General features: G+C 47.8%; 1 protein-coding gene and 1 long non-coding RNA gene across 12 annotated transcripts in view; one reads left to right on the top strand and one right to left on the bottom strand.

Annotated features, from left to right (window-relative positions):
- LOC138491797 (uncharacterized) overlaps positions 1-12,443 on the bottom strand; it is a 63,100-nt gene extending 50,657 nt beyond the window's left edge. Inside the window, exon 1 of the long non-coding RNA XR_011276085.1 lies at positions 11,643-12,443. This is a non-coding gene — a long non-coding RNA (uncharacterized lncRNA). The remainder of the gene's footprint in view (positions 1-11,642) is intronic.
- Positions 12,444-17,444: 5,001 nt separating this feature from the next.
- The window catches only part of MECOM (MDS1 and EVI1 complex locus), a 117,085-nt gene continuing 108,141 nt past the window's right edge, over positions 17,445-26,388 (top strand). For 4 of the 11 annotated variants that reach the window (XM_069618520.1, XM_069618518.1, XM_069618519.1 and 1 more), the window contains exons 1-2: positions 17,445-17,619; positions 20,552-20,680. The gene's annotated coding sequence lies outside the window, so the exon portion shown is untranslated. Of the gene's footprint in view, positions 17,620-18,020; positions 18,246-18,346; positions 18,368-18,632; positions 18,876-18,945; positions 19,537-20,551; positions 20,681-26,388 lie in introns of those variants that run through there. The other 7 variants (XM_069618514.1, XM_069618511.1, XM_069618516.1 and 4 more) reach the window with 5 other exon arrangements.

The following is a 26,388-nucleotide window of genomic DNA, read 5'->3' as shown; positions in this document are numbered from 1 at the left end:
TATATTTAGATCCGACACCCCTAGTAGACCTAGAACACACCACCATTTGAATATCAGTGGATAACAGCAACCCTTGAAGTATAGGGGTCTTTCCATGTTTCAAGCAGATGTTCGAGGAAAGGATACATCTGGCTGATGCCTTTGAGACCAAGAAGCAAAGACAAAAGCTAAAACAGTTCTTCTTGGAATTCCAAGATATCGTTTCAGTTGACTGATGACTGGACACACATCCATTCCTTCAGTCACCATTCCCGCTGACCCTGAGATGGTGCCCATATTTTTGAAACAATACCGGTTACCTCTCGCATCCATGGAGTCACTCACAGAGATTATTAAGACTTTAGAATCCCATGGGATAATTAGTCTGATCCACAGTACCTTCGACAATCTGGTACTGTGGATCCTTAAACCAAACGTACAATGGAGACTATGTGCAGACCTGAGGGAGTTGAACAAACGGGTCACATGTCAGGATGGCCTCTTCCCTACATTGATTAGGGACTGGCCGAGATCCAAGGGTCAAAAGGTGTACACTGCCATTGACCTTACCAACAGTTACTGGACAGTAACCATGAGCAGGGAAGACCAGTATAAGCTTGCCTTTAACTTTGGGGGGCAGCAGTACATGTGGACCTGAACCCCATTTGGATACATAAACTCAGGCAATGAGCAACATCTTCCTACATAAGCCCATGCCTGATTTTGGTGAACGGGGAAACCTGGCCTATAGGGATGATGTTTTGATCAAGAGCTCAACTATGGAGGAACATATAGCAGAAATACACTATGTTCTTATCCAGTTGCAGAAGGTCAGAGCAAAACTGTCCTTTCAGAAGGCACAGTGGTGTAAGTCCAGAGTGAACTTCTGAGGGCACAAGATCACACCTGAAGGTCTTAATCCACAAGCGAAGAAGGTGGAAGCTTTATTAACATTAAAAAACCCTACCACTCTGCAAGAAGAAGACCTCATGGACTTACTAATTATATTTGAAAGTTCATTGAAGACTATGCAAAGGACACTCGACCCTTGGTCAATTTATTAAAGAGGGAGTGGGGTCCAGATCAATCAATCAGAGGCAATTAAACAACTGAAAATAAACCTTTCCCAGGCTCCTCGTTTGGCTTACCCCATAAAGAATAATGAGCTCTTCTTGGAGACAGTGTTCTAGGTACTTGCCTAACAGCAGTATTGTACCAAAAGCATGACAGTCAACAAAGTCATCTCATACGCATTTGTGGAGGAAAAATGCAATGACTGCGAGAAGGCACTCCTGGCAACGGTGTGGCTGCTGAAGAACTACCGCCCCATAAAGGGGGAGCACATCATTGTACACACTGAAAGGGTTGGTGAGGAGTCTCGAAAAAGTTATAGAAACCGGGTGGAGAACGTTAGTAATTCCAGAATTACTTCCTGGATTCTGTCCATGCAAGTCTTTCCTGTGGAGGTCAGATATGGCCAAAACAAGAAGAGTTCCCTAATGCAAGGGTTGGTGGACTTGCATGATTGTACTCAGGAAAACGGTCATCAGGATGAAAGTCTAATGACCAACAACAACATGGAGGCATAATTAGCTTCCCCCACAAAAGGTCTATGAAGAAGACACATGTCAGGGGATACCCACAGTTTATATGGATGGGTGCTCCTACCATGTTGATAATGACGGGGGGAAAAGAACTGGTGGCTGACATGGAATGTCTGGGTGAATGATACCCCAGAACCCTCTGCTGGTTATAAAATAGGACCCAGAAGTAGTCAGGTTGCATAGTTGATGGCTGTTTATCAAGTCATCCTCACTGCAGTGCACCACCAACTCAATGAACTGGTCATAATAACTGACTCTGATTATGTCAGGAATGGTTTTGTGGAGTTCCTTTGGAAGAATCTAGGCATGCTTTGTGCCAACAACAAACCCCTAAAGCATGCCAATCTGATCTAGTCAATTGATGACCTGGTGACCTCCAATGCAATGACCATCTATTGGATGACGAAAAGAAGTCATTCCAAGATAGAGGGGCCATAAGAGTGGGAATGACGTGACTGACCAGCTGGCTAAAACCAGAGCTCTGCAGGGTGATTTCATAGAAATGGAATCCCTGCTGGGTGAAATCCAAATGGCAGCTTTCACCAGGTCACAACTTGGGCTAACAGCAAACTCTCTACAGCCCAGTCGAGTTAAGATACCCCAGATGCAGATTTGATCACTGCACGGAAAGAGGAACCGATATTCTGGAAATGTTATTGACACATTGAAAACCCCAGAAGCTTTTCTCCAACAGAGTCAGATTGTGCCGGTAAAGAGCATGTCCGGGTGTTGATGAATTTCCAAGATGTTCCGGATCCAAGACGGTTTGTTGGTAAGGAGAGCCCTATCTGGCTGTGACCAGTGGGTGGTACCTAACTCATCCGAAGCCTGATGTCGACCACACCCATGATGCGGCCTCTGCCGGTCATAGGGGGTTGCATATGACATTGGTTATCTTGCATGAGGTTGCCTACTAGCCACACATGGGCAAGGACATTGACACTTACCTAAAGGGGTGTCTTGCATGTGCTCAATTCCAACCCAGTTCACTCGCTCATAGAGCTCCACTATAAAAAAAAAAAAAAAGGGGAATGACACTACCATGGTCAGATTTGCAAGTCAATTTCATCAGGCCAGTGATTCGCTCCTCTAGAGGAAACAAGTACATGTTGACTGTGAAATGCTTGTTCACGAATTGGGGAGAATGTCTTCCAGCCCCGAATTGTAAGGCAGAGATAGCTGCTGCACTAATGATCAACCACATCTTCTTTCGTTTTGGCCTTCCGCAAAGGATTGAGTCAGACCGAGGAAGCCATTTCTCCAGTGAGATGATGGCGAAGTAGTGGGAGATTCTAGGGGTAAAAAGAAAACTTCACATTGCCTACTGCCTGACCTCAGGTGGAGGGTTGGAGAGATACAACAACAGTATCAAAGAAGTTTGTGTCAGACTCTGGACACTGTTGGGACATCCAATTGCTGCTTGTCCTGGTGGGTATTATATCTATACATCTTCTGCAAGAAAAGATATCTCCATTTGAGCCCATGACTGGCCAATAAAGTGTGTTAGCACAGCATCTGCTCTATAGGACTCAGGAGCAGACATTGATAAATGTGTCCACTACTCACGAGTTCACTGACAATTTAAGGAAGCACCTTCAGCATGCTTTTGGTTATGCACAGCGCAATTTAGAAAAGACTGAAGGAATGATGACTTACTATGCTCTAAAGACCACGAAGAAAGAGTATGAAATAGGTGACAAGGTTTACCCAAGGTTTACCTGTACAATTTTCAAAGGATAGATCACAAGCAGGGGTACACACACATTTGAACAATGTCATAAAGGAGATAATGAAATGAAAGGTGTGAGGGAAAAAACAAAAAGGGCGAGTACATTTTCAACAACTTAGAAAAATAAAATGCAAAAGTAGACTGCAACAAAACAAGCAGGTCTATTGGGCACTATTTAGTGGTTCACAGACATATGAAGGAAGAGGACACTTGCCCTTACAAAGTCAGAAGAAGCCCCATATGCTTTTACAAATATTTGAAATCTATTGGTGACATATCTCCTTCATGACATTGTTCAAATGTATGTGAGTAATATGTCATTGCAATTCATGTCTTTGAAATATCTTTTTTGCAGAACACACTTGAGACACATGCTCTAATGATGTCTGCCTGTTTACAAATGTACCAGGATGTTCTACATCGATTGTTGTTGATCCGGTACTATAAGCTTTATGAAATAAATAAAAAAATCTTTTGCTTGACAATACTGCATATACATGCACACATTAATGTGCCTGTCGTCTTCACACCTAAGGGTCCCTTAGATTATAACACAAGGATGTACCACCAGTGATTCTTAGAACACCACAATTATCTTGTTGTAAATAGCAACATTCAATAGTATGTTCTAACTTTGTTTGGCGGCTACACCTCTTTATGATATATTGTATTGCAAAGGTAGCGGGCGCCCCTCTCTCGAAAGAACAGACTTGATAACCTGTTCAGTGGTTATTAACCACTTGAGAGTTCGCAGCCACTGCTTTTACTCACTGTGCCTTTCACAGATGGGAAATTTCCATTTGCATATCAGTCTTTGTCCTGCCCAGGGGCAGTCCAGCACCGAAATGCAATGGCAATTCCAACCTGAACGAGAGTACCACCAGCAACCCCATACACGTGTTTCACCCTTGTTGGGGATCATCAGTGAGGTGAAGCTGATGCCTCTCTAAGCACAGTGAGAGGGAGACCACGTCTGGTTGCCCCCAGGAGACCTAGGGTTACCAATCCCAGGTTCCTTGAAAAATAGTTTTGCAAAGGTAGCGGGCGCCCCTCTCTCGAAAGAACAGACTTGATAACCTGTTCAGTGGTTATGCTTAGAGAGGCTCAGCTTCACCTCACTGATGATGCCCAACAAGGCTGAAACACGTGTATGGGGTTGCTGATGGTACTCTTGTTCAGAGAGGAATTGCCATAGCATTTCGGTGCTGGACTGCCCTTGTGGGCGGGACAAAGACTGATATGCAAATGGATATTTCCCATCTGTGAAGGTACGAAGGTACAGTGAGCAAAAAGCAATGGCTGCGAACTCTCAATGTGGTTAATAACCACCGAACAGGTTATCATGCCTTGTTCTTTCGAGAGAGGGGCGCCTGCTACCTTTTTTGTATGATATATTGTATACCTCAGCCACAGGTTCCGCCTCTAGGGCTGCCCTTCAGTTACTAGACCTCCAGTTTTCAAAGGAATTGGGCCAAGGAGCAGTAATTCCCCCCATCTTGGTGTGGTGCCTTTGAAATTGTTGATAAAAATCACTTGTTGCTTACAAAATCAACATCCCAAAAGGAAAACTGAAAGAAGAAAAATGGGTCCACATCAACCAGTTGAAAAGCTGTCATCCCAAACACACTTTATGACTGATTGATGAGCCAAATGAAAGTCAAGCAGAGGAACCATCTTTTATTAGAAAACTAACCTCATTACCTTCCAGCCTGGTGGTGAGGTGAGCGTGGAGTCCGGCAAGAACCCCAGGGACCTGGAAAGGAAGAAAGAAAGGGGGTGGGTGCCATGCCCTCCAACCCAAAGATGAAGGGGAGGCTGGAGTGCCCACTCCAAAAAGGAGGAAGAAAAGGGGGTGCCATGTGATGCCCCCCCCACCCCCAGAGATGGAAGCGGAGACAGGAGTGCCCACTCCCTGATGAAGGAAATTACGCCCTGATCTTCCCCAACAAAGAGTCATGGAAGAACGGGGGGGGGCGGGTGGGGTACATTTAAAGGCCCCAAACAGAAACAGAAGTCACTTGCAAACTGCTCAGATGAAGCAATAAGCTGGATCATGTCTTTCCTACAAAACAGATCATCAAGAGTTCATTGGAGAAACCAATTCTCAATAGAAAAAGAAATCACCTGTGGAGTCCCACAGGGTGCCAGCATGTCCCCACTCCTGTTTAACCTTTAACCTATACCTTAGGTTTCTCTGCATAGTCCTCGACAACATCAACACGTTCTTTACCAATTACGCTGACGACACTCAGCTGGTAATTGAAGTGGAGACCATCAAAAGGACACTAAAAAGCTAAGCCTCGTTTACAACACGGTAGAGGAATGGATGGACCAAAAATGGATGTGCCTGAACGGCAACAAAACAGAGCTTATGGTCTTTGGCTCCAATCTTGTCAGATCTAAGCTCCATCCTACATACAACACCTTCACCATCAAAAATACCCAAATTAAGGTCCTAACCAAGGTTAAAACCTTGGGGCTGATGCTAGAAGCATCTCTGGGAACAGATGCCCAAACCCTTTACGTTTAAAAAACGTGCTCATACCACCTGCACCTACTAAAAGCCATAAGACTCTTATATGAGGAAAATAGTGCCACGGTCGCAAGAGCTACCATCTTATCTCGCCTAGACTACGGCAATGCCCCAATTCTAGGATCTAATAAAAACTGCTACCACGGCTACCAAGTTCTGCAAGTTCTGCAAAACAATGCAGTGAGAATCATTAAGCAAAAAAACAGGAATCAGCACATCAGCAAAGCCAGGAAGGAACTTCACTGGCTAATAATTGAAGAGAGAGTACAATTTAAATCCCTCACGCTCATGCATGTATTTTTGGCAAAGCCCCTGCATACCTGAAAACTAAAATCATTCCTTACAAACCTACGAGAGAGCTAAGATCAGCCGAACAAAGTCTGATTGTGGTAGCTCCTTTCAGACTAAACGGGGCAGGTAAATCCTTCACTATAACCGCAGCAGGCCTTTGGAACAACCGCCCTGGCCAGTTAAGGATGGAAGCCAATTACCAATGCTTTCGCAAATAACTGAAAACCCACATCTTCAAGTAATACATATACTACAATCTGCCCACCTACCTATGCAGCTCTAATGTCTTGTGCTACGTGTCTTATTGTCTTACTATTTGTCTTTGTGTTCTTGTCTCTGCACCCCGAAGCTTGAGAGTTACAGGCGCAATATAAATAAATAAATAAAATAATATAGAAAGATTTTAAAAACTCAAACAAAAAAAGCCTGGCCTAGTAAAGTTAAAGAGCCATGTAAAGGGGCCTAGCTGGCATTACCAATGGATAAGCAGCCTTTTAATTTACAAAAGAATGAGGAATCAAAGATCCCCATCAGACGGAAACAGGATTGTTAAACAAAAAAGGCCTGCACAGGTGTGTGCAAATGAGTTTTAAAAAGTATAAGTGAAAGAAATATCACTGCTCACAGAAAAATGTCAGGAAAACAAAACATGATGCCGGGTTGACCAAAAGCAATGTTTATAATGTTTCAGCTACAAATCTCCAGTGACATTTGTAGAGCCACTTTGTCTTCATGGAACATTTAAGCCCAAGGCAGACCCTGTTGCTGGCTGTGGGAAAAACTTACATCTCCCACTTCCAGTCTGGATGTCCCATCTCCCATCTAATGACCAACTGCAATAAAATGTTCTGCTAAAGGTGTCAACCTTCAGTGTTGTCCAGGCCTACTAGCTCTGAAAGCATTGACTTCAAGAAAAAGTTACCCTTGGCTGGAGCATGACTAATATGTGCGAAAATGGGGGCACCCACTTCAAAGAGCAAGCTCACAACACAAAGGAGACTGATAAAAATAAAATAAAAAACATCTGTGGGCCCAGGCTGACCCAGTGAAAACAAATGGCCGGAAGGCAAGAATCAGGGCCATTTGTCCCACATGAAGATTCACAATTAATTTAAACAACTATTATTATTTAGAACTTTTTCTCAGCCATCACAAGGAGGGTGAATTTCATTTATTTACCATTTTAAGCAGTTTCCAGGTGATTCTGGGGATATAAAATCCATTTTCCTGTGACTCTGGGAACTGTAATGGCCAGTTAAACTAGGTTTCTGACTGATCTGAACATGTTCCAAATGTGAGAGTCAGTGAGCCGGCGGAAAATAAAATTAGGGACATGCTTAATAACATATATTCATAACTGTTCTGCTTTTTATAGAAATGCCAGAAAGGTGCCACATGGCCGTGCTACATGATACACATTTGGTGGTCAGTTTACCTAATTCCCCATGATAAACTGAAACAGAAAATATGTTTAGTCTGGCCATTTCTAGTACAATTATGAAGTTGTGATACATAACTATTTTTTTGCCAAAAGGTTGAAAGGAGAACAAAGGGCGATTACAAATGAGAACTGCCATATGTTGCGCCAGACCCATAAACCAATCCCGACTTGGAGGCTGGGTTTGGGAGGAGAGAGAAGGCTAACTGTCCAATCCTAGTGGCAGGGATTATTGCAGGGTACTTCCCCAAGATTGTAAAATTGGTGGTGTCATTGCTGTTATATAAGGGGACTGCACTAGGACAGGGGACACACAGACAGGAACAGGAGGATAAAGGAGAAGGAGAGGAACAGACAGACCATCAGGAAGGCTGCTGAAACTTACCATCTGACAGCTGTAAGGAGACAGAGGAAATTGCATCTGGGTGGAGCTGTCTATCTCTAGGAATTCCCCAACGCTGACTGGGTCCTGTGGTGGAGAGTGGGAAGCCTTCTTTGAGAGTGGAGTGACCAGTCCCTTGACCTATCTTTCCAGAGCGTCCTGAGATGCAGCTGGCTTTCCAGAACCTTAAACAGAGGCTTGCTATGCAAGTAGAACTGATCCCTGGGAAACCAAGAGAAGGGGGGAGGGGGGAGTCTGCTTGCCTTGAATCCTTTCCCTTTATAGTGGGTGTGGGGCAAAACTGTGTAGATGCTTAGACTATTTAACCAAAAATATTAATGTAATTAAGTCATCATTTCGCAAAACACTACGGGGTGAATTTTGTTCAAATTCGAAATTAACAAAGCTCATTGTGTGCTGAAAACTATAGCCTATACATTAATAGAGGAATCCTTGTTGTCCAGCTGACCCCGACTGCTTTAAGGAAGAATGGTGTCTTTGTTCTTAAATAAATCCAACCTTTTTATCCAGCTTCCCCAACACAGACCTTACAGCAAGGGGGGGTATGAAATACAAAATTCCCCAAATCATTTACATGTTTCTGTCTGACTTCCCAAAATAGACCAAAGCAAGGGGGGGGGGGGGTCTGAAAAACAAACCATTAAATGACCCTGTGTTTATTTTAAACCAAAAGTGTGGGCGAAATCATAATTGCCATATGTATTTGAACCAATATTGAAAGCCTACTGCTAGCCTTTTAAAGGCAGCAGGAAAGTCAAAATCGCACATCACATGATAACTACCTTTGTGACTTTTAAGTGTAATTATTTTGTGAATTGAAATGTGCAGAAAGGGAAGAATTGTGATTATGTACTTTTTAATCACACTTTTATGGTATATTTATGCCGAGAGAAGTTGTGTTGTGCCACAGATAAAGTGTTTGTCATTTTCGTGTTAGTTTCTATTACTTTTAATTTAAATAAATCATGTACGCTGGCCTGGCTCTTGGCTTATTGTTAGCTCAGGGGGGAGGGATCCAAGGGGCATGATATGTGTCTGAGATAGGGCTAAATAAAATCTGTTACACTATTTGTTGCATCGTGTTGAGGGTGGCTTCTCAAACCTTTAAACAGCTCTCATCAGAACTAACCAGTATAGTCAATGGTGGGAAATCCTACGAACTGCTTATGGCAACAAGCAAGAGACCCAGAATAAAAGTTTCAGTCTCTGGAGTTCTGCTAATAGTATCTTGCAGTCAGGAACTCAGGACCCCTAAAAAAAAAACATTTCACTACTTATGACCCAAAGCAAGGAACACCACATCTGGAGATCAGATAGCATGTCTCGGGAGGATAGCTCAAGGGCAATGTGGTTGCCTTGGAAGCAAGACGACACAGAGCAACACAGGTTCGATCCCCGGGTCCATGCTTAGAAACCTCTGGTATTAAGCGCGTTATAAATAACCAAATCATATATATCATATCATGACTTGTGACTAAGAGCAAGGGGCTCCACCTCTAGAAAGCAGCACTGGCATCACTGCGGGTGGTGAGAAGCTAGATAACAAAAAAGGTCCTTACCTTTGGAGTAGGGTTCTTCCATCATTACCCTCCAACCAAGAACAAGGAAACCCATTTCTGAAGAAAAGACACCCTACTTGGGACTCAGAGCAAGGGACTTCACATCTGGTAAACAGAACACCCATCACTGCTCGTGATCAGCAACAAAGCTGCACCACGTCTGGATAACAGTGCAGCTCCCACTGCTACGTACCAAAAACAGTGGACTCCACATCTGGAAAACAGATAGCATTAGATGTGACCAGCAGCAAGGGGATGCTGCCTCTGGATAACAGATACCATGGCTTGTGATGAGGAAAGAGGGTCTCCACATCTGGAGACTAGAACATCTATCACTGCATGTGACCAGGAAGAATGGACTCTGCATTGGGATACCAACACAGTTCCCACTGCTTGTGACCACGGAAGGGAGGCTCAACATCTGGAGAAGAGAACATGCACAACTGCTTGTGACAAGGAACAATGTCCAACATCTGCAAAACAGCACATTTACCACTGTATGCGGCCAAGATTGGGGACATTTGGAGAACAAATACCTGGCTGTGACAAATTTACTTCTTCTCTGTAGGATTATGTGGGTGAGTAGCGACTAAACCACCTACTCAGCCCTCACACTTCAACAAGCCAACAGTGATCCCAACCACGAAAGTTAAATAGACAGTAAAGAGATATACCTCATTCGTCTTTTGTGGCAATGTGGGCCGAGGGAAGGCTACATCCTCAAGAGGGCTGTGAATGTGACTCACTAGCACCCCAAACGGCAAAACATAACAGTCCAAAAGAAAGAATATCCAATCAAGGTCTTAGAAAGATCCATATACTTTAATTGAACACACCATCTGCATGAAAACTAAATAAAACGCACCCCATGGAAAGAACAGCTAATATGCAAGAATAGAAGATGCAGCACTCTAGGTTATAAGCAGGGTTAGAAAAGCAATAATTAACCACAATGATTTTTAAAATGATACGTACTGGAGCCAAAAGGGATGAATGGTGACCTAGTACAGTCTCTAGGGCCCAGAAATGGACCATGGGAGCATTTGCGAGTCAATAGTACCTTTTGCTGGTCTCAGCGTTTCAACAATGGGGAACCAGGGTTCTAGGTGCTTTTCATGTGGTTTGAAGTGGCTCGAAGGCAGCAGCTCCATTGTTCTAGAGATGGAACGGTGTTGAGTGCGGGTTGAAATGGAGCTCATTGATGTTCAAAATGATACTTGAAGAACAGCAGAATGTGAGGGCCCACCAGGGTTGGTTGACAAAAGTTTGACTGTAAAAATCATTGGGTCTGTATGCACAGTTCAAGTAGGGTGGTTCGATGCAGTGTACAATGGTCATGGGTCAATGGGACATCAAGGTCAGTTCGACTAGCGAAGAGCAGTAGCAAAGATGCTGGCAGGTCGAAGGGATGCAATGTGGATCTTCGAGTTTGAGAAAAGGCAATGGCACGCCTTGATAATAGCATGAATGGCCCCTTTGGTAAGCAGCACCCTTGTGTGAGGCCTGTCCTTTTTGGGCAGGGTGGGCCCTTTGATTACTGTTCCAAGGACAGCTTCCTGGGGAGGTGTTGTCTCAATGGATAGGGCATTACCCGCCCTCATAAAGGATGAAAGAGAGGAAACCTTCAAGGCTACAGTCTTGCTTGCAGCAGTGACAGCCTGGTTTGGGTGAGGGTTATACAAATATCATTCCACAGCTGGACTCACTGGGCTGACATGTGATATCAAATTAGATGCGGCTACAATAATCCATCATACCCATAACTCATGTACTTAAAGTTTAACTTTCCACCAGGATGGCAACTTTTGTAATTATGAGGTTTTGGAACAGAGGTGCATATCTTAAATACAGCACCTGAGCTGCAGCTGCGCAGCTGTCAAGAAGGCACCTGCGCCCTGAACCTGCTCTGTGGCACGGGAGAGCAAGGGCTGCATATCAGGCTACTGATTCACCCGGGCACAGGTGTATACTACAGACCAAGAACATGGGCTCTGCATCAAAGACATGTGCCAGAACCTTTGGACTCCATCAACACAGATGTGATTCCATACATCTGAAAAGGATTGTAGCCACCAGCAGCCAGTGACCAAAACATGTAACACTCACCTCTTCGTAGCAGTGAACCTTCTAGAACCCTAGGATGTTCAGTGCAATTTCCCCAACCCCTCCAAAGGAAATTGAACGAACGGAACTTCGCACCGGAAGTCTGCTTGGTTGAGCTCCTGGGGACTGTGGAGAGACTCTGGTGCGTGAACACCGCGGTGGTCCAACTAAAAGCCAATTCCCCGCACGGGTGCTCTTTTCTTCCCCAATGGCTCGCGTTATAGCAGCGTTAGGGTTCCCAAAGAATTGCGTTTTGAAAATAGAACAGCTGATGCCTGTTGTGGCTCAAGGAGCAAGCCCGGGGAAACAGGTGCGGTATGGGTGTGATGTTGCAATGTGGTAACCTCCCAGCTTGTCACGGCCAGGTGTGAGCGATCATGGACAAGCCCTCTGTACAGCTGCGCCTTGAACAGGAGTGCTGACGGACAGCTGTATTGTGGCTTCACGTCGAGCCTCACGTCGTTGAGTCTTATTGTGACGAAATCAAATGGCGGAACAATCACTTACAGACAGGTGAAAATCGTTCTGTTGGTAGCTTAGTGAGCCAAGTGCTCGCTGTTGAAATCTGCATTGAAGCTGCAGAGCATCCAATCCCTTGCGGCCGACTCCTCCTTTTAGCGATCTCGTCGGTACCATTGAATTTGCCACTTATCATAAACATTCATACATTTTCCTAAAGACGACAGGGGGCGCGTGGTTTCAGTTTAGCCACGTGCGGCGACTATATCCGTCTTTCCTAAAAACGCACCGAACAGAATGCACGTGTCCTGGGTTTACGAGATTGCAGCTCAGCCGAGATTTTGGGAAAACACTACAGTATTCTCGCCCAACTGAAGTCGCAGCGTACAGGATCACATCCTTAAAAGCACTTTGCGTTTCTTCTATTGAAATGTCTTAATAGGCTGTTTATAAATATACATTGTAAGTGAAAACATTTCCACGAAAGAGGAAAACCGTGAATGAACGACTGCCACGACGCATGCAAACTAATCAAGCGTACTGTCATCGGCGCTGAGTTTTCTCCGCCATCTAATAGGCTAAAGGCAAGGATTATCCTGCGCCATTTGGGGTGATCAAATTAATCCAAGTGTATTGGGAATGGGGTTTACGCGCCATTAAAAACGAGACTACAAGTCCCAGAGTGCACTCGTTTTAATTTGTATTACAGGCGAGGCTGGCGGGTCTGTTGTCCCGAACTGTGAGATATCAAGAAAGGCCGCCTGAGGGGTGGGTGGAAGAGTCCCGACTCGTGATGGGGTGAGGATGTTAGGCCAGAAAAGTCGGCGCCGCCCCCCAGTCGTCAGGCAAGGAGCCGTGCAGGAAGTCAGCCCCCAGCAGGCTGACCCCGGCACCTGAGAGTAATCCGCCGTAATTACCGGCGTGCTGGAGCGCTGCGCAGGCCCACGCTGCCCTGACCCCTGTCCACATAAAGGCGTGATTTATGAAGTGCGGGCCACGGCAGCGGGGCTTCTGTCTTCTGCGGCAGAAGCAAATTACCGCGCTGGAGATTAACATGCTTACACCCGGGCCCTGTTACAGAACAAAGGACACTTTTTTTTTAATTTACATTTTTTCTACCTTTAATTTCCTCTCCCCTTAACGGCTTCATTGCTCAAAAAAAGGTATACAATAAAATTAGATGTCGCGAGGAATCTTAAGTGAATTAGTGGTTGTGTGTATTGGGTCTGGGCCGTGATGGACTTTTTTCTGCATTGCCGAAGAATTTTGGCTTTTTTGTAGACATTGAAGGAGAAAAAAACTTTTTTTAAATGATCCTTGGGTTAAAAAAAAAAAAACTAAGATGCTTTTAACAACGTAAACAAACAGCTCGGAGGTGGGAGGGGCTTTTGAAATGGAGCCGCTTTAGGAAGCTCTGTTCCCAGTTAACCCTGGAAAAAAAATGTCTGAATGGCGTCTCCTTGTCCATACATTTAGGCGGTATCCCGTTTGTGGGAATTTGCGGTAAAACTGCTTCTTGTGGTATGTTCGGTTTTCTAGCATTATCTTGGCGATGTTATCATTGGGCGGGAGACTCTTTCGCGTTCAGGGAGACCTAGAAAACTGTGCTCCTAAATAAAGAGTGTTCCTACATGGCGCAAGGGGGTGGCCTGCTGCGAGCTGTGTGCGTTACTATTTAGAGTATGTGCCGTGGGAACGTTTGACTTTGTGAAGGGTTGTGTATTGACCGCAACGTCCCTTGTAATTGTACACACAACATTAACAGTTTAGAAGGCAGCCACAGCATTGAAGCCGGGGCTCGCGCGCAAAAGCAGCTGCTGGCCGGGTGCTGCTGCTGCTCTGTTCGTTGCCGGTGCGCCGCTTTCTCCTCCTCGCCGCTGCCCAGCGATACGCTGGAATGTCGGGGTCCGTGGGGGATGCATTAGAGGCTCCGCAGCCCCGGCTCCCGGGACCTCGTCTCCAGTCAAGGGCTTAAACTCGGCATCGCTTTACAGTCTCCCGGGAGCCCTGGCAGACACCGGCAGCACTAACTCTTCTCTGTTCCAGAGGAAAGAGAGAGCGAAGTGTTTTAAATAAACATCACCAAAATGGGGGGAGAGTGGGGCGCATCGGTCTGAAAATGGTGGAGGGTCTTTCATTTTGTGCAGATTCATGGAAGTGTCGGGGAGTTCTGAGAAAGCGGGAGCCCCGCTAGGCTGGGCTTGAGCCGCGCTGCTTTCTGTGATAAATGACGGGCAGCCCTCTGGAAGCGCTGCTCCGTCTTTTATTGTACACGCCTCGAAGTTTTTGGGGGGAGGGGGGCGCTGGTGAGAATGCGTGCCTCTCTCAGGCCTGGAATGTTGTGTCTATAAAACGAACAAATGCGAAAGGCGTCACTGGTGATGGCCGCAATTAAAGCGCCTGGAAACGTGAGGGATCAACTTAAGCGCTATAAAGAATGTGTCATGATTACTCTGTCTTCGGTGAAGGAAGGCTTTAGTGCAGCTCGACGGGCAAAGCTCATTCATTTTTAGGGGAGTATTGGGCGCTAAATAGGTACATCTTATGTTTACGCTATTTACTTGTAAGGGTGCTTTTTGTGTGCTTTATTACTTTAATTTAAAACAATTACTCTTCACAGTGCTGCAATTTGGAGCGTTCGCACTCCGGGCGCTATAGGTGCGCATATGGCTAAGAGCAGGGGCCAACTACAAAATGACGCACTCAAATCCTTTCACGCCGACATCCCCCCCGTAGCAGGGAGTGTGGGTCGTTTAGCGCTCCTTGCCCAATAAGCCTCAACCCTTCCATTACAACAGAGAAGAATCGGCGTGTTCAGGACTTGAACGCTTCGTTTTAACTTTACCAGGTGGGAAATTATTCCACCCACCAATGATGGTGATTACCGTTTTTTGCCTGCCTCTTGGTTGAGTACTCCCCTCTTCCATAAAGTAAGTACTGTGACGAGGAAGAAGGACTAGGAGGTGCTATTGGAATGGTAATATTGTCATCACTTTATGGGTGGGGGGTGTCGCAGGTTTCTAGTACAGACAAGCCGCGCGCTCTCTCTCTCACTCACGTCCAAGTAAAGTGCGGGCGGAGTTCAGGCAGAGTGTCTGCCGGCTCGTTCCAGCCAAGGAATGCGGTGTTTGGTGCACAGCGCCACCCGCCGGTGACACACGGTACTGCACACGTATCTCACACCCCCGACATTCCACACTTCCCTGTGTGCTGCACTACTTTTTATTCATTTATCAAACAGCTTGTTGCAGACCCAGGCCCCTACACTTGTATATTCGCCGGGCAGTCCCCTTGTGCGGTACGGAATAGGGCAGGAGAGGCGCTTCCTACCGGCACCAACGGCTGACGGAGCAATAGACTCGCGAGATTACTCGCATTTAAAACACAATGCATCATAAAACAAATCCCTCATCCTGACAGCAAGAAAATAGGGCCGCTCAGAGCTCGAGCTGCTCCAATTTATGGCTAAATTAGAAAAAAAAGGTTCCAACAATGGGCGCGCTGCGGAAGGGCAGGAAATCGATGGTCGGGGGAGCGGGTTCTCGGGCACCGGCCCGTGGGAAGCTCGGCCCGGCCCCCGAGCTGCTGACCAAGGCCTTGGCCTCGTCTGTGGAGCGCACAGGCGTCGGCGGCAGTTCCCCAACTTTCGGGCCGATGTCGCAGATAACTGGGTGGCGAGACAGACGTCTCCCGCCAAAAGCGACCTTCCGGTGTAGAGGGGGAGGTGCTCAAACCTGGAGGAAAAATAAATAAAACAACCAGTCAAGTTTTTGTGTTAAAAAAAAATAAAGTGTATATAAATTAAAAGTTCGGCCTTTCTAACACACGAGTGTTTTTTATTTTATTTAATTTTTATGTCCATTGGCGCGATGTCTACGCTGCCCAGCAAACCTACCTGGCCTGGTTTTCAATTTACCTTAAAGTTGTTAGTAGCTGACGGATGCCGACTAACTAACCCCTGAATTCTCGCGACTCGGAACTGGGCGACACACACACTCGTGATATAAGTACATAACATTATGATTTCTTAATATTTGGCTATAAACGCATGATGCAATTTTAGTTGTATTGTTCATTAAATAAATTCGCGTGTGTTGATATATTAAGCATCTGTATTTGCGCTCAATTGACGCGCTGTCACTGTATAAAGAGAAAATGCCAATCCGGTTTAAACGCCTTTTATAGATTAATTGGTATAATGAAATCATTTATTTGAAAAACAATTAGCGTAAAACATGTGTTTATACTGCAATTAATACAATGTTGTCCTTGAAAAAAATATTTCAAACGCCCGCATTGATTGTGCTTAATCCTTGGCTAGGAACGAATCTTGGGGGTTCAGCTCCTAGGCCGGTATGGATGTCTTTGCGGGGCTGGTACAAGGCGTGCTGGGAACCCCCAGAAGTTTTTTATTCAACTACTACTTGGATTAAAAATTATGAGAAGTGCACGCACGCTTGTCGGCGCTTTGTGTTTATCACATCTCGTGTTGCACAGAAGCGGCCTCCGGTTTCGTGCCCAGCTGTCCTTCCTCAGGAGCAGACAGGCCGACTTTGAGAGTTTGCTTTCACACTTCATCTGCGCCCATGGCCGGCCCCGGATTGCACGTGTGCACGCGCCCCCTCCCTCCTACGCGGACAGCCCGGGCTCGGGGCATCCCCGATCAGTCTGTCCCCCAGGCGACCTCTGCGTGACCTTTCCCGGCGGAGGCGGCTGTCACTTTAAGAGCGTCCCAGGAGAGGTGCCTCGGGTTGCTTCCGAGGATGTGAAGAGCGCCCCTCTCGCTCTCTGGGTGGACGAGCAAGCCTTCCTTAAAGAGACACGGGGGTGAGACCCCCCCTCTCCTCAGAGCTGAGCTCGTGAAGGCAGGTAGATGAGGGAGACAGACTGGGAGGTGAGATAGTTCCGTTGTGGGTGTAAGGGGCAGGACGTGAGATAGTGTCATCGTGCAAGGGGGAGGGGCGAAGACAAGGGGGGAAAGCGGGGTTGTGTTTTGACAGTAGAGGCCGGGTGAGCGAACATCACCAGCCGCAGATCACATGAGATGCCCGTACATCAGTCTGCCAGAGCTGATTGTGGGGCAGGACAGTTTGTAATAGCACCGAGGGCAAGAAGGGAGGGCAGCCAGGTGGCGAAGTTTCAGCAGCGGGGCCACGTATAGACGAGGGATCCGGGAAGACGTTCGCTGGATCACTGCTGGCTCCGGGACCCTGGATACCCAGCGCCCGTAGACCCTCCCTGCCGCCCGGCTGGCAGAAGAGGAGAGAGTGCCGCTCGGGGGGGTGCGGGCTGGTGCATCTCCAGGAACCCGAGGCTGAAGGCGTGACCAACCTAATTCCCGGCTCGCCCAACTCCAAGTCCGCGAACCCCCCTGACAGGACAGCGAGCGCCGCGGTGGGATGCGCCCAGAGGAGCGGCACTGACCCCCGGGGAGGGGAGCTACGCGTGGGACCCGCATGAGCGCCGGACTGCGATCTCTGGTCCGGGGGAAGCGTGTCTCGCCGGAGTGCTGGCTTCTGAGGTAAGGCGACCGGCGGCCCGTTCCCGCGTCTGCCCGCGCTATAGCCGATGAATCGCGGCTGCCGCCTCTTGCCAAGCCTCGCTGTTTCCTTGTTCCTTCGTGCCTTCCCCGTGGGCCCCTCCTGCGCCTCACTCTTTCCCCATTCCTGCACTTTACCCGCGTGGATCCCATCCCGCCGCCTCCCACGGGGATCCTCTCCCCTCCCACCTGGGTCACCCCGGGAACCACTCCGCCCCCCATCCCATCCTTGGCTCCTCCCGGGAGACCTGCTACTGTCGCTCCTGAGGGCTGTACTCTCCGGGGTCTCCGCCGCACCTTTTTGGAGGGTGTTGGTGGTCCAGCTCGCAATGTAGCCACCTTCCCTCCCCCCCGCTCTGTTTTGGAAACCTCTCGTGCCCCCCCTGACTATTATTCCCCTTGGCCGCACCTGTACCCCCACCCCACCCATGTCCTCCCATCGGGACCGCCTGTACCACTCACCCACGCGGACCCCTGGACGCCGCTCTCTTTTGGGGTTGGCTCCTGTTGTATATACATGGATGTGCCCCACTCCCCGGGGTACAACCAGCCCCCCCCCCCCTGCAGCGCCCCGGATTTCTTCCGTCTGCTCCTTTTGACGGATTGAAGTGAGTGTGTGTGAGTTGGCGGGGAGGAGGGGTGTGTTAAACTCCTGCAGGCGGCCCGAGAGGACGGCGCAACCTCTGCCCCAATTTGGGGCGCTCTTGGCACCTGTGCAGAGGCAGCTAAGGTGTATGTCTTTCCTAAATAAGGTGTAACCTCGATGTCCCTGCGAATTCGGCTAATGGGCGAGAACACGTTCCATGCCGTTCCCCAGCCAAAGTTCAACTTTAGTGAGAGACCGGCCTAGTTCCATTTTTAAATACGAACTCGTTTTCAGGCTCCTCCTAAAAGTTGCAGACATTTTTTTTAATAAGGCAAATGTATCCAAAACAAACGCTTACAGGTTGAAAGACCCTGCACGCAGGTTGTCTTGTGGGAGTGGGGAAGGGCCCGCAGCGGCTCCGGGCCCCGCTGCAGGGACTCCACGCGGCTTCTGTGTGAGGTGTGCGCCGTGCACGGCGGTGCTGTTTCACAGTCTCTGAACTCTGGCGAAAGGCGGGCCCGGGCCCCGCTGCAGGGACTCCACGCGGCTTCTGTGTGAGGTGTGCACGGCGGTTCTGTTTCACAGTCTCTGAACTCTGGCGAAAGGCGGGCCCGGGCCCCGCTGCAGGGACTCCACGCGGCTTCTGTGTGAGGTGTGCGCCGTGCACGGCGGTGCTGTTTCACAGTCTCTGAACTCTGGCGAAAGGCGGGCCCGGGAAGCGCGGCCGCCCTGTGCACAGAGCGGCACAAATGCGCACACACAAGGCAGGGGCACTTAAACTGTCAGCGCCGGGGGCCGAGGGGGCGCGTTTCCTAGTCAGAGACTGACACCCCGGTACATGACACTGCGCCTCGCAGCACCCGAGCTGCAGGGGCGCCGTGCAGCCCAACACAGCACGAACGCTTGCTTCATCGCCAGCGAAATTCCATTTCAACGTATGCCCGAGATGTCTTCGCGCTTAACTTTTTTACCCTTGTTCCAAAACCATTTTTTTTCTGTTCTGATTAAAAGAGTAAAACACTTAGCAAACGAGGCACGTGCACTTTAAACAATATATATGTATACATACAGTCTACCGAAGCAAAAGGCCCACGTGTTGTGCCCCTGTTCGGGCCCCCAGCATGCTTCCCCCCGTGTGACAGTGTTTTCAGGCCCTCAATCTACTGTTGTGGGATTTCCTGCAAGTCATTTCGCGCAGCATTGGCGGTGTATTAGCACATTTTTAATGTTTGCGCCCCACGTTTGCGCAGCTGACCCTTTACTTCGCGCCGTGACCGAATGTATCCTGCTCGAGGGAAAAGAGCTGGCATCGTGTAAGCCTATTTGTATTTTTGTGGTTTACGTATCTTGACAGATATTTTCTAGAGCAAACGTTTCCTTGTGATTATTGCATTCCCCCAAACCTACTGTAGAAGTTCGCGGATCTCGAAATGTTCTGCTGTGGCTCCTGGACGGAGCCTGGTACCTTTAAATAATGCCCACGGCGCGGAGGGACACATTGATTGTTTTCTGTCATGTAGGGTATTGGGTAGTTTATCATGTATGTGTGTGTGTCTTTTTCGTCCACGCGCACATGTAACATTAGTGTGTGTGCTGTTAGTTCACACTTGTTAGGGGGTAAATTCGTTTAAATCGAGCATTTGATTAGGAATTGCTCTGCCGTGCACGCTGTTGTGGTCACACATTACACACGCCACGTTCATGGCATTGACTGTCACTGCATAGTGCAGAGATATTAATAAACCGAATTTGTACATAAACCTGTGCCGGGGAAAACGTAGCACAGAAAAAAAGAAAGCAGGTTGCAAATCGGGCAAACATTGGCTGGTTGTCTGGGTGCTCTGGCGGGGGTGTGTAAATGCACACTTCTCTAATACAATCTCTTGCGTGACCCTGTGACAGAGCAGGTCAGAGAGAGGTGACAGTCTTCGCACTTTTAACAAAACCCAGCTCCGTAATGGACGCGGCTTCCTTGCAATCCGAGTGGCTGGTGTGTAATTGTCATTCCGGCACCTGTTTGTAGAGTGGGGACAGGTGTAGTCAGCGGACGGTTAAACGTGACGACACGTAATGCGTCTGAACGTTCCGGGGTTTGGAATTCGCGCCCAGCGCTATGCAGTGAGCATTTTTGTGCAATCTACTAATTGTTTTAGGTGTTCTGCTTACAAGAAACCATTGCAGTGCGGGGCCAAAGAGCATGAAACGGGGGTGTTTCCAAAAATTAAATACGTTTTTTAAAGCAACATACTTGGGTGTTTTCTTAACATTGTATCTACGAGGACTGACATTGCCCAAGTGACACGGCTTTTGTTTCTCTCCCCCCCTCAGGTCCCGCGTGCCCGTGCCGACGACAAGTCCCTTGCCAGTCAACCAGATGCAGGCAATTGGCTCCAGTTTATCAAGTTTGCTGGATTCTGTGGCCAGCACAACCTCGTCGCGTGCCAGGCAGATGAGCAGGTACGTTCCGAGCACACGGCGCGCGGTTTGCGCTTCACAGCTAGAGTTGGAAACGGCACACGATGCCAGCAGGGGCCTTGGCACACCCCGAGCCTGGCTGGATTTGTGGCAAGAGTTGTTAAACATTTTGGAGTGTTTTGCGGCGTCTTTTGGAATCTTTCGGCGTGTTTGAAAGAGCTGCCTGCGCGCCAATAGGCTTGATGCGCTGGATGAGGCTGTGTGCCATGGACTGCACAACTCGCTCAATATGTATGTGGCAATGACATGTTTAGAATGGGCGAGTTGTATCACAAAAATATTAATTATAAAAGATACAATAATGTACTGTGGCATTTGTATAGCGCCGTTTCCCGCTGGTATGCCCTCAAGGCGCAATTTGTTTACAGGTACATTGCTTGCTTATCACGGCGGCGTGTGTAGTGCAGACTTCTCTTTGTGTTGCATTGCACTTTCGTGTGGTGAGGCACATTTGAATGTACTTGTGCGCAGTTGAATTGTTATTTCAGGCGGCGCTTAACCCTGTCCCATGAGTCTTTGCATCGGTGCGGTGCACGAGCTTGGCCACCCAATTGCTGTAGGGTTTGCTTTCTGTTATGGAAACTCCTCCGATATGTTTCCACTGGCTGTTGGATACGGATACCCCCCCCCCACCCTTCCAATGAAGCGGGGTCATTGCTCGCTGCTGGCCAAGTGCACGTTTTTCTCCAGGTTGCCTATTGTGGGACATGCCTCGTGCTTGTGTGTGTAGATGGTGGCATGTGCAATCGTTTAGCTACATGCATAATGGCAACACACATTGTGCCCCACGGCATATGGCTTTGTGGCGGGTAAATGCCTCCCAGCTTTCTCAGCCCGGATGGGGTGTGTGTATAGTTGTGTGGGTGGCATGGGGGCAAAACTCGCAGGCATTCTAATCCTGCGGCCTAACCACCCCGCCACAGTACATGCAGGCATTGGATTACTGGCTGGCACGCTGCATGTCACAGGCCCACCTTGTGTATTAAAATCCATTCTCGCCCCGTGTTTGTAAAGTGGGCATTGACGTCAAACTACGTTTCCTTGCGCTGCTCTAGAAGTTCAGACCGCGCTACTTACTTTAAAGGGGCCAGAATGCATCTAATGCCTAAATCTGCACCTGCATCCTTAAAATGGAATCTGCAGCAGCAGTAAACCATGTGGGTGCGAGGTGGAAGAAGCTAGCCTACCCCTTTGAGGTCAGAATGGGATTGCATTTCTTGCTTAAAGTAGCAATATCAAAATGCTTACTTTGATCTATTCAGAGAGCACTTTTGGATATGGTTACTGCACACTTCCTGCATTAACCTCACCCCCTGAATATGTGTGGCACCGTGAATTGCTAGGCATGCCAGTCTCTGTTAAGGTTCCTAAAGGTGGCTGGCATGCGACCTGAAGTTCTTTAGAAAAGGTGCTTGTAAATCGCACAGTTTTAGGACTTTGTGGTTCTGATCCCCTGTCCAATGTCTGTTCTATTAATCTATCAACCCTCTTTCTTGAGTGTATGATAAGGGTGCCATCTACAAACTGTACTCAGACCTTCCCCACCAGGACTGCAGCTTTGCAGGGTGTACTCTTGTGCCGAGAGCCCTCCATAACATTCGTCCCAACTCTTCTGACCCCTGAATCGGCGCATGTCTGATCTGGGTCTGCACTCGGTGGTAGGCTTAACCACACTTTCCCTTACATGCGAAAGCACAATCCCAAGAGAAGGTGCCCCCCCCCCCACGTGGTGCCGTTAAAGTCTAGTGTATTAATGCCCCTCATGATGACCTGTAGCAACCACCTTGACCGCGCGGGGCTGTGTATTGTTGCAGTCCAGTTCCTGCAGATTGAAAGTCTTGTGCTTGCACCATTTTCTGTTTCCATCTCCCACAGCTGGGCATTTCCAGCCGTCAGTGTTCCCTTTTTGTAAAGTTCTTCTTTGTGAAGCACTTCACTTTCAATCGTTCAATCCAAATAGAAAGGGGCTGATTTCTGATTGCATTCCTCTGGCGCCTAGAAGCCCTTGTGTACAGGCATTGTATCATTTAGGCGCATTCGAGTTCTGGGATTTTGTCTCCTGTGTTTTCATTGTTGTGGTTTTTGATTATTTTAATGTCTGTCTTTTTCTACGCTTTTATGGCCAAAGTGCCGCAATACAGTTGTGTTTATGGGTTTAGTGTGTGGTGTAAATAAAATCCCCAGACTTCCACCAACGAAAAAAAAAAAACCTAATGTAAAGTTTAGATTGTGCTGGCTTTCCATAGGTGAATTCTTGAACTAAAGCTGTGCAATCTCTCCGGGTGGTCGCATATGGCAACGGGGACCAAGGGACTCTGCAGCCTTTGTCACCGGGAATCCATCAGCGGAAAGCCAGACAGTCTAAACTTTAAATGAGGTCTTTTTCCTGTGCTGGAAACCGGAGGATTTTAGTAGTGCTTGTTTTTTTTTCCCGTTTTCGTTGTCTGCAGCATTACAATGATTTAATCTGAGTTTCTGACTCCTTATTGGCCAATGCATAGTGCCTGCAGCACGTGGACGCATTTTGCTTGTGGTACTGGTGGTGTGGTGTGGAGATTTAAAAATAAAGCTGTTTTGGAAAAGGGGGTTGGTTGGGGGGGGGGGGGACTGTACCGTTGCCTGTCAATCTACATAGTTTTCCTTCTGGTCTCTTGATGCAAAGCTTTTCGAACCAGAGGCTTCCCCACAGAAGATGGTTGCAAAGTGGGGCATGTACTCGGCCCTCGAGATGACCTCGATCTTCCCTATTGACATGTTTTGGGTACAAAAATCCCTTCAAAGAGGCCGGCGGAGAAATGTGCACGCACTGTTTTGCTCCATTTGCAACAAAGCCCAGGTCCCACCTGAAAAGCACCTCCCTGGCTCGGCCTTCTCACGGTAACTGACATTTTGCAGCTGTGACGGGCGGTGCTAAAAGTTTTTGGCTAATGGAGATAATTTTCTGAGGTTGTTCGAAGTGTTGCTGAGGCGTTTTATAGTAGTACTTTTGGGGTGTCCGTGTTTAGTGTTGCCCCCCCCTCTAGGCCACCGGGCACAGTGGCCATACTTTATGGGTCAGAATCATGGTAACATCCTCCCCTCCCAGGGCCCCGAGAGAGTTTGTTGACGGAATGAGCACACTTCTTCCATGGGGGTATAGTGTGGTTGCAGTGTGTCGCGGTCTTAGCTCACACGTTCACCTGTTGCCTTTCAATGCAGCCGCATGTGTTTTGTTCGCAACATTTATCGCAGTGGTCGTAGCAAGGGCTTGTTAGGATTTGGGGGGCATTGCTTGCCGAATAAGACCACCTCTTGGTTCCTTGGCCACCTCTTGGTTCCTTGGACACATTTATCGGACTGCAGGGGTTGTGGAGGTTTTGAATGTGTTTTGCTATACATGATGCGAGAGTCCGTCCCTTACACCACCTGACAACTGCATTGTTTTTTCCCCCTGGATTGTAATAGGAATGACGTATGTGCATTTGTAATAGGAATGACGTACGTGCATGAAACTGTTCTATATAATTGGAAAGCACAAAAAAATATATTTCTTTAATTTTTTTTAATAGCCTTCCTGTTTACAGAAAAAATATGATGGAGGCCAGTCATGTTAATTTGCTGAAGTGTTCTGTTGCTCTTAAGCTGGCCGGACTGCTGCAGCAGTCTTTATGCATGTGTACAGTCTGATGCATGCATGCATGTGTGTGTGCATTTTGGTTTGTATTTGAGTGTTGTGCGCATGCAACTTGATCAGCCTTGCCAATTTTGGGACTTTTATTTGCTTCGCTATTCAGGTGTGGCTCCAATTCCTAAGGCCGCCTTCCTGTGGTCGTGTGGAAGTCCCACCTACGTGCTTTTGTTGTGTGGCCGAGCGGTGCCGCCTACCTTCTGCAAATCTGCTGTGACTATGCATGAGAGTCATATTCCTGGCCTGATTGGCTTATTGATTGGGCCGAAGGATAACCTGACTGATTTGTGGTCCAATAGGCTTGAATTTCCGGCCACCGTTTGAGCTCGGCTACAAGTGTGCCGCCCCTGAAAAGACATTGGTTTATTTTCTGCAGTGTTTTTACTCTTTATTTTCAGGCCCCACTCTTCGTTGTGTTGGAATGGTGTCCATGGAAGGATTATTTGCATTGGCTGGACTCGCCACAAGGCTGCACAATGGATGTCTAGGCCTGAACATTCTAGAACAGTTTCTCCCAATGACACAAAAAAAACGCACACAAAATGCTGAAAAGTCAACGTGGTTACTACTACAGGAACATAGTTTCAAAATCCTTTGCGCCCCACCAGTGCTGGCCCCAGAGGACTGACACAAATTTGCGCTCTGAAACACTTGTGTATGTGCACGATATAAATAAACTATCATACCAAATATATCAATCCAATCATTGTATGATGGATCAAAATGCAATTGAAATAAGAATGCAATTGAAATGAATGGCTCAAACAGGAGTCCTTGTTTTTACCAAAAATGCCGTCAATTGAGGCAAAAACCACAACCCAATGCCTCCTGCGTTGCTGTGTTCGCCCTCTACCCTGACACTGAAATATTTCATCAAGGTGCCCTTCATCAGAAGTGATGCTCATTTCACTTGCACTAGAACTGGGGGAGAAGAGGTGTGTGTTTGTGTGTGTGTGCGACTCTGCCGAGCACTTCAGATCATCCCAAACCTAGCCCTCTGCGCATTTAAAATGGCGCACCTTGAGTTTGACACACCTATATATTTCTTTTAATTGAGGCTGTAAGGCCTGCAGGCTGAGTTGGTTATATAAAGGGGAAATGGATGCTGGGAGTCCAGCTAAAGGAGCTGGCTGCAGGCTCCCCAGATCCGCGGCGTTATCCCTTTTCACCAGAAATACGACCTGCCAATTTGTAAGCAAGTCCCCCCTCATCACGCAATGAGCCTCGGCTTTGTCCGCCAGATCACCGAAGACTGCGGCCGAGACACATGATCGGCGGTAATTGTTAGCCGCTAATTGCTTCGATTCACCTGTGAGACTTCTCAGCGCACACCGCACACTGAGCCCTGGGTCCTTCAGATCTGCACGCATCAACACAACCCAAACGTAATCTTGCCCTGCTCTCCTGACCAAACCCAGTCCGCTTGTTTGCACATCCCGCAGTGCCAAGAGACCATGAAAATGGCAGCTAGGCGCTATATAAAACCCAGCGAACTAGCATTACGTCCAGGGTCGCCGAGTACGCGGCTGCTCCAGGGCCTAAGTACTATTTCCCCCCCTCCATTTCTCCCTTCCCCCTTGGGAAATTATATATTCGTGATTATGTATAGTGCAACGTTTTTAAACCCGCCCCATCCTCCAGGAAAACCAAAAGTCTACGCCGCTGCTTACATTAAAAGAAGTAAGGAAAGGTAGTAGACGGGGTCTTAGGCCGCTGCAGGTAGTGCTAGCAGACGTGTCTCTGGACTGCCTTCGGTTTCACCAAACTCTCAGGCAGCTATGTTTTTTTTGTTTTAACCTTGTCAACAAAGGTGCGGACGACGGGGATTGTGTACATTGAACGTTTTTGGAGATGACATCATTTTTCCCTCCGTGTGCCCGAGATCAGATTTCATTAGTTGGCAGGAATTCGCAATAACGCGTGGACTTCCTTCTCGCGATTGTGCAGTGAAACTGTGCCCTGGTCAGTGCCTTGGTCAGACAGGAACGAGGTGGAAACTTCCATGTTGGATGACACTCGAATT

The sequence above is a fragment of the Ambystoma mexicanum genome, chromosome 10 (genome assembly GCF_040938575.1).
Source record: "Ambystoma mexicanum isolate Mex_15411 chromosome 10, UKY_AmexF1_1, whole genome shotgun sequence".
NCBI classification, from domain to species: domain Eukaryota; kingdom Metazoa; phylum Chordata; class Amphibia; order Caudata; family Ambystomatidae; genus Ambystoma; species Ambystoma mexicanum.
This window is presented reverse-complemented; position numbering and strand designations above follow the sequence as displayed.